Source organism: Schistocerca americana, chromosome 1 (assembly GCF_021461395.2).
Source record: "Schistocerca americana isolate TAMUIC-IGC-003095 chromosome 1, iqSchAmer2.1, whole genome shotgun sequence".
In the NCBI taxonomy this organism is placed as follows: Eukaryota; Metazoa; Arthropoda; class Insecta; order Orthoptera; family Acrididae; genus Schistocerca; species Schistocerca americana.
Genome location: NC_060119.1, coordinates 666,877,882 through 666,891,983, shown reverse-complemented (window position 1 = coordinate 666,891,983; position 14,102 = coordinate 666,877,882). Strand labels below are relative to the sequence as shown.

Sequence of the window (14,102 nt, the reverse complement as noted above, 5' to 3'; positions counted from 1 at the left end):
GCCGAGAAAGACATACGACTCTTGAGTGTTTTACTGTACATTGACTACTGGAGCTTTCTTGAAGGCCATATCCAGAAATGCTCTCACGGAAATCTTACAACGCACGGCGAAATTCAGTTTACCCGTGTCGCACAGATAGGTTTACGGTGAAAATTATTGAATAATATTCGTCCTCCTCGTCATGTAAAACTGCTATACTTAATATTGACAGTTTTTTCGTTGATCGAAGAATTGTCTCCTCTAAATCTCTTTCGACATAAATGATCTAGAAGAAGTAAAGAAAACATAATATGCAATCAGTTGGAGAGGACACAAACGCAGGCTACAGAAGTTGTATTCGAGCAGGAGTTAGCGTCATTCTACCTAATAATATCATGTGCCCTTTCTAGTCCATACTTTGTGAGTCACCATTTTAAATCACTTTTTACTGAATTAACACCTGGCGTATTTGATCAGTAATTGCGGCATTATTATTCTATGTTATTTATAATTGTTACAGCGGGAAATATGTTCCTTAAGTTCAGTCTGATAAAATAAAATTAGTAGTGGTGTAAGACTTTCGAATGAGGGTTTGATACGCAGTTGCTTGTGACCTCGTATGACTAATATACTGGTTGAAAATGTAATACCAGACTCTACCTTTCAAAACCTCAGAAGGAATTTGAAACAAATGCAGCATTTATATGGCGGAAATTGCAATAGGAATATATATTTTCACCATTCTTAAGTAATGAAATTATTACATCTTGCACAGGAAATTACCCATGTCAAATAGATAACCAGACTCTCTTACAGAGCTGTTCTGTTTATCCGTCTAATTAAGAGAAACACCTTCGTGGGCCACACTTAATGATAAGAACAAGTCCACAGAACTTGAAGAAGTAAATGAAGAAGTAACATTTAGAAGTCACTTCCATGAGAGTTGGCTGAACCAAAGATATGCTTGTGGTTCTTGCGCTAGGCAAAAAATACGAGAGCGAGAACGCACAACTAGCACATAACGATTATATATTCGGAACGGAAGAGGTTTTTAGTTATCAAATATAATGTGAAAGTTGCCGCCTACATTTTCTTTGCTGTAATATAGACATCCACCGAGCGCTGTTCGCACTTGTTCCCAACAGCTTCGGTGTGAACGCTAAATACGATGTTTTAGCTATCTTTGTAGTGGTATTTATTTCGGATTAATGCATCAAATCGCTTTAAATCTATAAACGTCTACAATACATTGATATTTTTGTTCTACCTACATAACAGTAGGAATCGCTAGAAACAACCAAGTTTTTTTTTCATACATGATGGATAAAGAACAACTATTCTGATTTCAGACAACCAACTTCTTCTAAGCTATAACTATCTATTCTGCGGGATACAGAACTAGAAAGTAAAGGCTAGCAAGTTCTACGCAACTATTTCATTCAATTGTTATAATAGCAAGGCGATTGGTTACGTAATGTGTCATAATTAAGGAGAAACATGGAGGAAGTATACAGCTTAAATTTTTTTTTTTTTTTTTTTTTTACTAAAACCCATCTAGCGGTTCCTAAAGTTCACTTTTCCTAATGAAATTGGGAGCAATTCAGAAGGGAGTAGTATGACCTGGGAACTTCACGTGTAAAACAATGTGTGTTTGTGTGTGTGTGATTGTGTGTGTGCGTGCGTGTGTGTGCGTGTTTGGCGGAGGAAGAGAGAGAGTAAATCAATAAGTGGAAACAAACACCCAGCGCGGTGGCGCGGTAGCCCAGTGGAATCGTGGTGGAAGAGACGGAGCTCAAATCCTCATCCTGATTTCGATATAAGTTCTTTAAATCTCTTCTGGTGAATACTAGGATGGTTCCTTCGACATGCTCACAAGCGTTTACCTCTGATAGCATTTTCTAGCCAAACAAGTAGTTTGTGAAAAACGTCTATGGTACGTTAGAAACTTTCATTCATTCCACCTGCGAACAGCAAGATTTTCTTCTATTCGTGTTAGAATGACCATATCCATTACAAATGGTATAGACGTAAACAAATAGCGAAGTAACGCTCGATGCACTCGATGTACCGCTGAGTGGAGTGTCATCAATTATTTTAGTAGAATCTTAATAATAATTACATAAAGAAAACCATCGTCATTTGCTTACGAAATAATAGAGTAAAGTGAAATGGTGATTCAGTACTGAATGTTCTAAAACACATAGCACGTGTAATTTGTAATAGTTTAACTTGGGATATAAATTCGCACTGGAAACCTACGAGCGTTATATTATAACTGAGCACATCTCTCTGTCACTTTAGGTCGCTAATACCAAACAGTTCCACTTCTTGTTAAAACATTTTATTTGCACGTTTCGGGCATGTCCATCATCAAAATATTAGAGAAAAAATACAGTGTCGTGTTATGTGTTATACATGGCAACATTATGACTCACTTACTTGAGCAGTCGAGCACAAGAGCGCCAACGATTATATATATATAATCACACAACTCGACATTCTGCATTAAGTTTTGCCCTGATATTCTCATACCTGACTCTGTCGAAAACTTGTAAATAAAAAAGTAACAAATGAACTGTTGTAAGTATGGTTTCCGGTGAGACAGGGGAAATCATTGTGAAATTTCCAAAATAATTCGTCTGCGCAACTGACTGACATCTCCAGTGCCGTGTATATTCGACGGTCTGAGAAGAAACTGCGCAGGTGTGAACGCCCCAAATTCGGTAACCAATAGAGCAGATACGCAATTACACTACTGGCCATTAAAATTTCTACACCACGGAGATGGCGTGCTACAGACGCGAAATTTAACCGACAGGAAGAAGATGCTGTGATATGCAAATAATTAGCTTTTCAGAGCATTCACACAAGGTTGGCGCCGTTGGCGACACCTACAACGTGCTGACATGAGGAACGTTTCCAAACGATTTCTCATACACAAACAGCAATTGACCGGCGTTGCCTGGTGAAACGTTGTTGTGATGCCTCGTGTAAGGAGGAGAAATGCATACCATCAAGTTTCCGACTTTGATAAAGATCAGACTGTAACCTATAGCGATTGCGGTTTATCGTGTCGCGACATTGCTGCTCTCGTTGGGCGAGATCCAATGACTGTTAGCAGAATATGGAATCGGTGGTTTCAGGAGGGTAATACGGAACGCCGTGCTGGATCCAAGTCGAGATGACAGGCATCTTATCCGCATGGCTGTAACGGATCGTGCAGCCACGTCTCGATCCCTGAGTCAACAGATGGGGACGTCTGCAAGACAACAACCATCTGCACGAACAGTTCGACGACGTTTGCAGCAGCATGGACTATCAGCTCGGAGACCATGGCTGCGGTTACCCTTGACGCTGCATCACAGACTGGAGCACCTGCGATGGTCTACTCAGCGACGAACCTGGGTGCACGAACGGCAAAACGTCATTTTTTCGGATGAATCCAGGTTCTGTTTACAGCATCATGATGGTCGCATCCGTGTTTGGCGACATCGCGGTAAATGTACATTGGAAGCGTGTATTCGTCATCGCCATACTGGCATATCACCCGGCGTGATGGTGTGGGGTGCTATTGGTTACTCGTCTCGGTCACCTCTTGTTCGCATTGACAGCACTTTGAACAGTGGACGTTACATTTCAGATGTGTTACGACCCGTGGCTCTACCCTTCATTCGATCCCTGCGAAACCCTACATTTTAGCAGGATAATGCACAAACGCATGTTGTAGGTCCTCTACGGGCCTTTCTGGATACAAAAAATGTTCGACTGCTGCCCTGGCCAGCACATTCTCCAGATCTCTCACCAATTGAAAACGTCTAGTCAATGGTGGCCGAGCAACTGGCTCGTCACAATACGCCAGTCACTACTCTTGATGAACTGTGGTATCGTATTGAAGCTGCATGGGCAGCTGTACCTGTACACGCCATCCAAGCTCTGTTTGATTCAATGCCCAGGCGTATCAAGGCCGTTAGTACGGCCAGAGGTGGTTATTCTGGGTACTGTTTACTCAGGATCAATGCACCCACATTGCTTGAAAATGTAATCACATGTCAGTTCTAGTGTAATATATTTGTTCAATGAATACTCGTTTATCATCTGCATTTCTTCGCGGTGTAGCAATTGTAATGGCCAGTGATGTAGGTAGCGAGAGAGACAACTACGCCACCTGTCGGACGATGAACTCACGCGCACAGGCTGTCTGGCATACTGTCGCTGCCGTCAGCCGTCCTAGCGCCCACATTTTTGAGCCGCCTGCCGAAATACGTGTCCGCGTTGACGGGTGCCCATCCTCGCCGTTGTCAACCGAATATCTATGCCGCCACCGCAGCGTCATCCCTGGTGCGACCAACAGTTCTTCTTTGTGGTCGCAGTCACAGCCTCAGTAGTGTGTTCACCGCACCCGAAGACGTGGAACAGTTGTGCAGGTGAAATGGGGAAATCTCACGACGACATCCGACGTCTCGCCTGAGAATCGTATTTACAACTAGTCCGTCGGGAAAGCCTCAAGCGACACAAATTGACTCTTGTTACTAGTGAATGACACAAGGACGTGCTCCGTCATTTCTTTACAATAGATGTGTTAGTAAGATCAGTGCTGCGTCTTTTGGCACTAATCGGTCATCATAGCAAAAGTCCAGCTTATACAGATTCACAATATACCACACAAACAGCATATTTGCCATGGAGAGTTACGGTGATCATTTGTTCAGAACAGGCTTTTTTTCTCTGTCGATAGCCATATCTTCTTTCAGAATGGCAAGTTTCGGGCAACGTCGCCCATCGTTAGATCCTTTCAACAACGAAACAAATTATAATTGGGTTCTAATCCTACGTTTGTTTACAAGGCTTAAAAATGTTGTAATCTATTTACAGTACAAAAGCTGTATAATGCATCATATGTCATAGTTACAGAGTAACCTGTCGTAACTATCAGTTCACTGTCATATGCTAAAACCATACTTGCATTTGATTGATGCAGACACCTGCAGCGTTAAAGAATGCCCTCTATCCGTGCTAACGGATTTAAAATACAACATCAAATAATTCATATTCAGTGTGTCCCAAAAAAAAACACCAAAGCTTAAAGAAACACCTAGTAAACAAGGGCTCTAAAGCGCACTTGCACAGTAGAAGAGATGTGTTTCACACTAGCGAAGAGCCGGCCGGAGTGGCCGTGCGGTTCTAGGCGCTACAGTCTGGAGCCGCGTGGCCGTTACGGTCGCAGGTGCGAATCCTGCTTCGGGCATGGATGTGTGTGATGTCCTTAGGTTAGTTAGGTTTAATTAGTTCTAACAAGGGAACCTCCCCATCGCACCCCCCTCAGATGTAGTTATAAGGTAGCACAGTGGATAGGCCTTGAAAAACTGAACACAGATCAATTGAGAAAACAGGAAGAAGTTGTGTGGAACTATGAAAAAATTTAGTAAAATATACAAACTAAGTAGTCCATTTCAAGATAGGCAACATCAATGAGATCAAGTAGGCTGGGAGTTAACAGCGCCGTGGTCCCGTGGTTAGCGACAGCAGCTACGGAACGAGAGGTCCTAGGTTCAAGTCTTCCCTCGAGTGAAAAGCTTAATTTTTTATTTTCAGTTTATGTGACAAACCCTTACGTTTTCATCACTTTTTTTGGGAGTGATTATCACATCCACAAGAAAACCTAAATCGGGCAAGGTAGAAGAATCTTTTCACCCATTCGCTAAGTGTACAAGTTAGGTGGGCCGACAACATATTCCTGTCATGTGACGCACATGCCGTCACCAGTGTCGTATAGAATATATCAGACGTGTTTTCCTGTGGAGGAATCGGTTGACCTATGACCTTGCGATCAAATGTTTTCGGTTCCCATTGGAGAGGCACGTCCTTTCGTCTACTAATCGCACGGTTTTGCGGTGCGGTCGGAAAACACAGACACTAAACTTATTACAGTGAACAGAGACGTCAATGAACGAACGGACAGATCATAACTTTGCGAAAATAAAGAAAGTAAGCTGTTCAGTCGGGGGAAGACTTGAACCAAGGACCTCTCGCTCCGCAGCTACTCACGCTAACCACGGGACCACAACGCTGCTGAGCTCAGATGCTCCTGAATGTTGCTTATGTTGCGCATGGACTACTCAGTTTGGATATTTTATTAATTTTTTTCATAGTTCCATACAACTTCTTCCTGTTTTCTCGATTGATATGTTTTCAGTTTTTCAAGGCCTATCCACTGTGCCAACTTATAACTAAATATGAAGCGGGTGCGATGGGGAGGTTCCCTTGTAAGTTCTAGGCGACTGATGACCTCAGAAATCAAGTCGCATAGTGCTCAGAGCCATTTGAACCATTTTGAGCCCACTAGCGAAGATGAACACGTGCTCATAGCTATTAAAGTATGGATTTCAGACCCCATGTTAACTAGACAGTTTTTTCTTGTTTTGATCAGTACTTCCTCCTTCCAAAATGTGGAAAACAAAACCTTGCAATAGTTTCATAGTATCTAAGATGAACAAGTGGTCATACCTTTTGAGGTACACATTTTAGAGTCCATTTACTAGACATTTTTACTTTTTTTGTGTAAGGAACTTGTCCCTAAAATTTGTCGGTCTTTTTTGGGGCGCCCTGTATAAAACATTCCTAATCATTATACACAAAAGTCTGATGAATATTTCTTATCTTTGCAAATATATTAAAATGTTATAGGTAGAAGAGGTTTCTGAGAAATTTCAGAGAATAAATAGGCCAGCCAGATGTAAACCTAATGGAGAAAGTCTGGAATGTGATCGAAATATGTACAGATACTCAGACTCATGCACATCAAACGATGGCGTTATGCGATCAGAGGTTAAACCATTCGAAGTCTCATTTGTGGAGAGGTAACGTATTATTCTTACTTTCCTACAATACCGGTATACTGCTCGCTTCGTGAAGATCCAAAGTCGTTGCCCAGGAAACGCCTTTAATCCAGAAGACAATTACATGAAGGAGGAGACTAAATGCTTTTCACCGTGTTCAAACGGGACGCTAAATTAAAACGTGAGTGACAAGGCACGGAAACCCGGAACCACGAACTTATTGATAACTGCACTATTAAAGTTCTAGGCCTTCATCGTCCTAGGGAGATGTGGGTGCAGCTTGATTCCGGGCTGGAGAAGATGTGTGCATATACAATAAGTGGGCCTTTCGCACTGACAGTACGTATGACTGTAGTGATATTCATTCAGCCACATCTTAAATGAGTGCGCTAACGGACGTTTCCTGGTGGTAGCAGGAGTCTACCAGAAGCATCCGACGAGGCTCTCCACTGGATTGAGTCTTCCGTAATTCATGTATAGTCTGGACCGTTGGATTTTGATATAAGGCAAATAGTTGCACATGCGTATTTCTTATTGATTAAATACGTATTGAATTTCTTGTTGCGATTGATGCATCCCTGATAATAATACATATAGCTCGCTTAGCAGAAGGCTTCACATTAGACTCTTTTTAATATTGGTTCAAATGGCTCTGAGCACTATGGGACTCAACTACTGAGGTCATTAGTCCCCTAGAACTTAGAACTAGTTAAACCTAACTAACCTAAGGACATCACAAACATCCATGCCCGAGGCAGGATTCGAACCTGCGACCGTAGCGGTCTTGCGGTTCCAGACTGCAGCGCCTTTAACCGCACGGCCACTTCGGCCGGCTTTTTTAATATTCCTCTGGACTTCTGGACACGGCGTGCCATTTTCAGTGTCAACGAGTGTCATATGCATAGAATAAGCTTTCACAGTAACGTGCAGGAAATGTCAACGATAGCTCCATTTTAAGGTGCCCACGGGGAACATTGATCTGTGCAGAATACTCTCTCCTCACTAGAGTTACACCTCTGAACCATAAGAGTATGGTGTCGTAGCGTAGAGTGTCATCTCAAAAGAATGGAGAATTTACCTCGAAGCTTCAAAAAATATTGTACGACTAACTGCACCAATGAGACTTTCCTGATCGTATCCGATCAACAACAGCGATGAAAATGGCACGAGGCGCTCAAGTTCTGGCTGCAGTGCACTTACGAACAAATCTAATATGATCAGATGCAGACTTTCCGTTCTCGTGAACCCTCGCCTTTCACAACTTTCTAAGTGTCCTTTGAATTACTTCTCTCTGTAGTATGGGGGAGGGGGGGTGAAAGGGAATTAGGCGTGTGCTATATCCAGCCTCCGAAGTTTATGGGACATTCAGCATTCTTTCATCCTCAGCGTCACGTTAATATGGAGGACAGTTCCTTGAAGGTCTCGGCATCCAACCATAACAGCATTCTGCTCGAAAGCGGTTACGTCATGATATAAAGTAGCATCTTCTGGCAACAAACGTCTGAAGTAGCCGACCGTATGTAACAAGGCGCCAAAAACAAATACGGGCTTTACGAAGTGCATAATCATAAAACAGGACAGTAGGGCTCACATCCCCAGGCCTTCTGTGCCCCTCTTCCCCGTGTGATACACAAATAGAAAATCCTCCACAGTTTTTCAGTTAACATCACACTTATTTCCTTGTACAAGGAATTAAATGCAGTTTGGGACAGAAAGTAATATGGCCTTTTAAAACTGTGCATAGAATATTATTGCGCCAACAAGATTGCATGCTGCAATTTTTAAATCCATATGAGTTATTTCTTACGTAAAATATAAAAAAACTTAAAAAGTATGTAAAGCCTTCAATAATTCGTAGTCATAAGCATTGTCCCTTGCGTGCAAGAAGCATCCGCATTTTCGAACGATCAGGCGTTTTTTCCCGTTGATCGAAGTAGAAATCTAATAATTGTAACAAAAACAAATAGTGTTGTGACTCTCGGACTCACAGGGTTGATGAGATAATAAGGCAAAAAGAGGGGCTTCTTCCTTTTCCTTAAGTAGTTCATCCATTGTTCCCTACTCTCTATCCTCTCGCTCCCTAGTCTGCACACATTTAATCATAAATTTTTATTAATGTTTTAATACAACAAGAAATTTCTGAGTCTGTGATAAAGGACTGTTTTCTGATGAGCCGTAGATCACAACACTGCATAAGATCGGTGACGTTACACTCACAGAGCCTTGCTTATTACTTCATTTTTTTGTAGCAGGAAGGGGACATGAGGTTAATTTGTAATCAGGTGAACGAGGTATTCTAATGAATACAGGTCAGCTCAATTTATTAATGCAGCTTATCTTATGCTAATCACTTCTTTGTACCCACCATGGATAACTTTTACATCTACATCTTTACTCCGAAAGCCCGCATACCGTGTCTGGCGGAAGTTACTTCAGGTGGCACTAATATTTCTTGTTCCGTTGGCAAATAGTGCACGAGAACAAAGACCGCTGGTAAGTCTCCGTATGAGCTAAAATTTCTCTGATCTTCTTAAACATGTATGAGAGGAAATTATACGTGTGTGACTCTCCTTTGAACGCACAGTTTCGTAAATTATACAGTAAACCTCGCAGTTACACATGAAACCTCCCCATCTCTCTTGTAGTGTCTGCCACTGGAGTTTGTTGAAGCTCTACGTGACATTCTCACGTGTACTACAAAAACTCAGGAAAAAACGAATCGGTCGGCTTTCTATTTAACCCCTTCTACACTGCCTGACAAAAAGTATTAAGTACCCAGAAGACATGGTATGATGTGAATGTAATTTTCTACACGTACACGTCGTCGGAGTGTATGTAATTGATTCAAAGTTACAATTCTCTGTACAACTAGAACTGTTACGAGAGTGCATATTTTTGTTCGTGTTTGATGTAGCTACCAGGCATGGTAGGATGTATGAGGGACACGAACAGCGTAAGATGTTGAGTGAGCACTGTGAAGAACACGGAGATGCTGCGCACAAGTGTAATATATAGTTATCGGCACCTGTCAGAGAGCCGGCAGCTGTGACCGAGCAGTTCTAGGCGTTTCAGTCCGGAATCGCGCTGCTGCTACGGTTGCAGGTTCGAATCCTGCCTCTGGCATCGATGTGTGTGATGTCCATAGGTTAGTTAGGTTTAAGTAGTTCTAAGTCTACGCGACTGATGACCTCAGATGTTAAGTCCCATAGTGCTTAGAGCTATTCAAAGCTTAGTGCTTAGCGCCTGACAGAGTTTGAAAGGGGCCTCATTGTGGGTCTCCATTTGGCCTGATGGTCGAATCGCGCAATATCCAGATTTCTGGGGTATTCGAATGTGACAGCGGCCCTGTATTGGACTGCATGGAAACGTGAGGGGAGGCATACTTGTCTCGTCAAGTCTGCCACGTCTGTTCACCACCAGGAAAGGTCTCCGTATTGTGTACCAAGCACACTAGTCCCTTCACATCTGCTCCTGCTGTCCGACAACAAGTAATCGGCTCCCTGGAACATACAATGTCTTGATCGGAGGTCACCAACAGCCAAAGTAGGCAGTTTCCGTCCCGTGCATAGGCCACCGTTTACACCAAAACACAAACGGCTTCGCTTGGAGTTGTGCCGCGAACGGTAAGCATAGACTGCTGATGAACGGTGTCGCATTGTATTCGGCGGCGGATAGCGGTTCTGCACTGCCCCGAACGACCATAGTCAGCGAGTATAGTCGCGACCTGAGGAGAGGTCCCATTTTCCAGTGTTTTGGAGAGGCACAGCAGTGTTACTCCTGGCGTGAACGTGTGGGAAGCCATAGGGTATGACTTCGTGTCACGCTTGGCAGTGACTGGGCGGAACTCTAGACAACGATGCTTCACGGACTTCGTCCGAAAGTACCGTGATGCTATTTTTCAACATGACTACACTCGTCCACACGCCCACGTACCTCTATGAAACGTCTGCGTGATGTTGAGGTTACTTCTGTGACCATCCCCAGATATATCTCCGATATAGCGTATTTTGGGCCATCTCTGACGTTAATTTCACCCCAGTGCCAGTATCCTTAATATCAAGAGCTAGTTACAACGCTTGTGGATCGTTTTGCCTCAGGAGAAGATACAACGGGTTTACGACACCCTTCCCAACAGAATAAGTGCATGCATCTAGGCAAGAGGACGTTCAACGTCATACTTATAAGTAAGCCCAAAGTGCCAATTTTGTTGTAAGTTTGATTCGATTTTGTAATGGCTGCAATATCGAATACCCATCAATCCGTGAAGTTCTGTTTCATTTCATCCTTTCCTTCTGAGTGATTCACTTTTTTGTCAGACACTGGATTACATCGACCCTACTAGTGACCCAGAATGACGACAAATACTGACGAATCTATCGAATGATCTTGGACAACATGACGTGGTCTCTCCACGCACTCATACGCGTGTTCAGCATTCCACTCTTCCAGTTCCACATTAACTGTTCCTAGTTCAAAATGGCTTTCAGCACTATGGGACTTAACATCTGAGGTCATCAGTCCCCTAGAACTTAGAACTACTTAAACCTAACTGACCTAAGGACATCACACACATCCATGCCCGAGGCAGGATTCGAACCTGCGACCGTAGCGGTCGCGCGGTTCCAGACTGAAGCGCCTAGAACCGCTCGGCCACACCGGCCGGCTTGTTCTTAGTTATTTCTCCACATAATTTCAAAAGTTCCTCTAGCTGCACGCCTTTATTAGGATGGTTCAGCCAGTGATCTTCTTCAGTGGAACCCGAGATTTAGTTTGTGAAACTTGTAATTCCTTTTTTTTGTTTTGTGTCTGAATTTTTATATCTTGTTTCTTAACGCTAGTTGTTTGTATCTTACGTGTATCATCGTAAGTGATTTGCTACGCCATATGCTAAAAATATAAATAGAATAATCCTAATAGCCAATTTATAAAATAAAACTACTTCCATCCACGTCAATCTACGGTTGATGTAGATGTGACGTGTTCTTCATTCCGTTTATCCCCTCTAGCTTTCCTTTTTAGATACTGGAATACATTTACTTATTGTAGGTTTGATCCTGAGCAAGTGCACCTTTTCCTATCGTTAACATCTTATGCCATCCAGTACGTATTTATTCAGTGCAAGATCTCACTCCTTCCATTCACTATGGAGAGTGAGAAGAATGATTGTTTGAAAGCGTCTGTCCGTTCAGTACTTATTCTAATCTTATCTTCACGATCCCTGTGTGAATGATATGTAGGGGGTTGTGGTAAATTCCTAGAGTCATTATTTAAAGCCGGGTCTTGAAACTTTTTTAATAGGCATTCTCGAGATAGAGTCTTCAATAGTCTTCCAGTTCAGTTGCTTCAGTATCTCTGTGACACTTTCCCACGGATTAAACAAACCAGTGACCATCCGTGCTGCCCTTCTTTGCATACATTCAATATACCCCGTTCGTCGTATCTAGTACGGGTCCCACACACTTGAGCAAAATTCTAAAACCTGTCGCACGAGTAATTTGTAAGTAATTTCCTTTGTAGACCGATAGCACTTCCCCAGTATCCTACCAATAAAGCACTGCCTATCAGTCAGTGAGTTGGCCCGCATCTCGTGGTCGTGCGGTAGCGTTCTCGCTTCCCACGCCCGGGTTCCCGGGTTCGATTCCCGGCGGGGTCAGGGATTTTCTCTGCCTCGTGATGGCTGGGTGTTGTGTGCTGTCCTTAGGTTAGTTAGGTTTAAGTAGTTCTAAGTTCTAGGGGACTTATGACCACAGCAGTTGAGTCCCATAGTGCTCAGAGCCATTTTTCAGTGAGTTACTCGTGATATTCTGCAACTCTTATGATGCCGATTTTACTGCGTTTAAGACGAATTTGTATGGAAACTTCCACAATGCTCATGTTACGCGGTATGCCGACATATCGAAACACACGTGCGAGAAAGATATTAATCGTTTGTGGAAGAAAGCTAAGCTGAAGTTCACCGGTAGGGCGGGCCGGAGTGGCCGAGTGGTTCTAGGCGCTACCGTCTGGAACCGCGAGACCACTACGGTCGCAGGTTCGAATCCTGCCTCGGGCATGGATGTGTGTGATGTCCTTAGGTTAGTTAGGTTTAAGTAGTTCTAAGTTCTAGGGGACTGATGACCTCAGAAATTAAGTCCCATAGTGCTCAGAGCCATTTGAACCATTATTTCACCGGTAGGTATTATGTTACTGATCGTATACATCAAGAGATTGGAAAGTTCTGTAAACACGGAAAGCTTTGTAAACATACGGTTCCAAGAAAGACACAATGTTCTTTTTCATCTGCAAAATAACTGAACATTCAGTGATATTTAATGTATATAATATAGCAATAAAATGTCGATTTTTTTACGGATCCATCAAAGCGGTTAATACTAGTTTCGTGGAGCCTTTTTGTCCGGCCCTCTCTCTCTGTCTGTCTGTCTGTCCGAATATTGCTCAGTATTGGCGTGATTAAAATAAAGTGTTTCTAACCACGTGTTAAAACACGGTTTCTTACACTTTCTACTCAAATATGTTTCTAATAAAGTGTTTTAATCAATTTTTAAAACAAATGTGTAAAATTCATTTTTCGGTATTTTTACCCAACTACGTGGCGAATCTACCGTGGAGGGGCTCCCACCAAATCGCACCAAATGGTGAGAAGTTGCTCAAAATTTTAAAAAAGTGAGCGTCAAATAATTAATGGAAGTCGCCAAATCAGCTGTTCGGTTTCCGATCGTGAGCAGCATGGTTGTTGGTCTTCTATTAAATATAGCACTCCGTTTCCAGGCCACAAGTGGCCCATCGGGACCATCCGACCGCCGTGTCATCCTCAGGTAGGCGTCTGCTAGGCTAGGATAGGAGGGGCGTGTGGTCAGCACACCGCTCTCCCGGTCGTTATGATGGTTTTCTTTGACTACTATTCGGTCGAGTAGCTGCTCAGTTGGCATCACGAGGCTGAGTGCACCCCGGAAAATGGCAACAGCTCATGGCGGCTGGATGGTCACCCATCCAAGTGCCGACCACTACCGACAGCGCTTAACTTCGGTGATCTCACAGGAACCGGTGCATCCACTGCGGCAAGGCCATTGCTTCTATTAAATATAAGAGATGGAAAAACATTGGGGTCAGTATTATATTTGTTATTCTACTTCGCTGCCCTAATACTCACTCTGTCCAGGTTAGGCGCCATTTTTTTAAAAACAAGTAAGGAACTGACAACGCAAGCGAGTTTCAAAAACGGTCGAGCGTTTACAATTGAACGATTAATGGTCGTGGAAGAGGAAATGCGGCAACAGAAATGCGTAA

At 43.0% G+C, this 14,102-nt stretch overlaps 1 protein-coding gene across 1 annotated transcript in view; it reads right to left on the bottom strand.

Moving 5' to 3' along the window:
- The window catches only part of LOC124587979, a 183,527-nt gene that overhangs the window by 22,525 nt on the left and 146,900 nt on the right, over nucleotides 1-14,102 (bottom strand). The gene's annotated exons all lie outside the window — the stretch shown is intronic.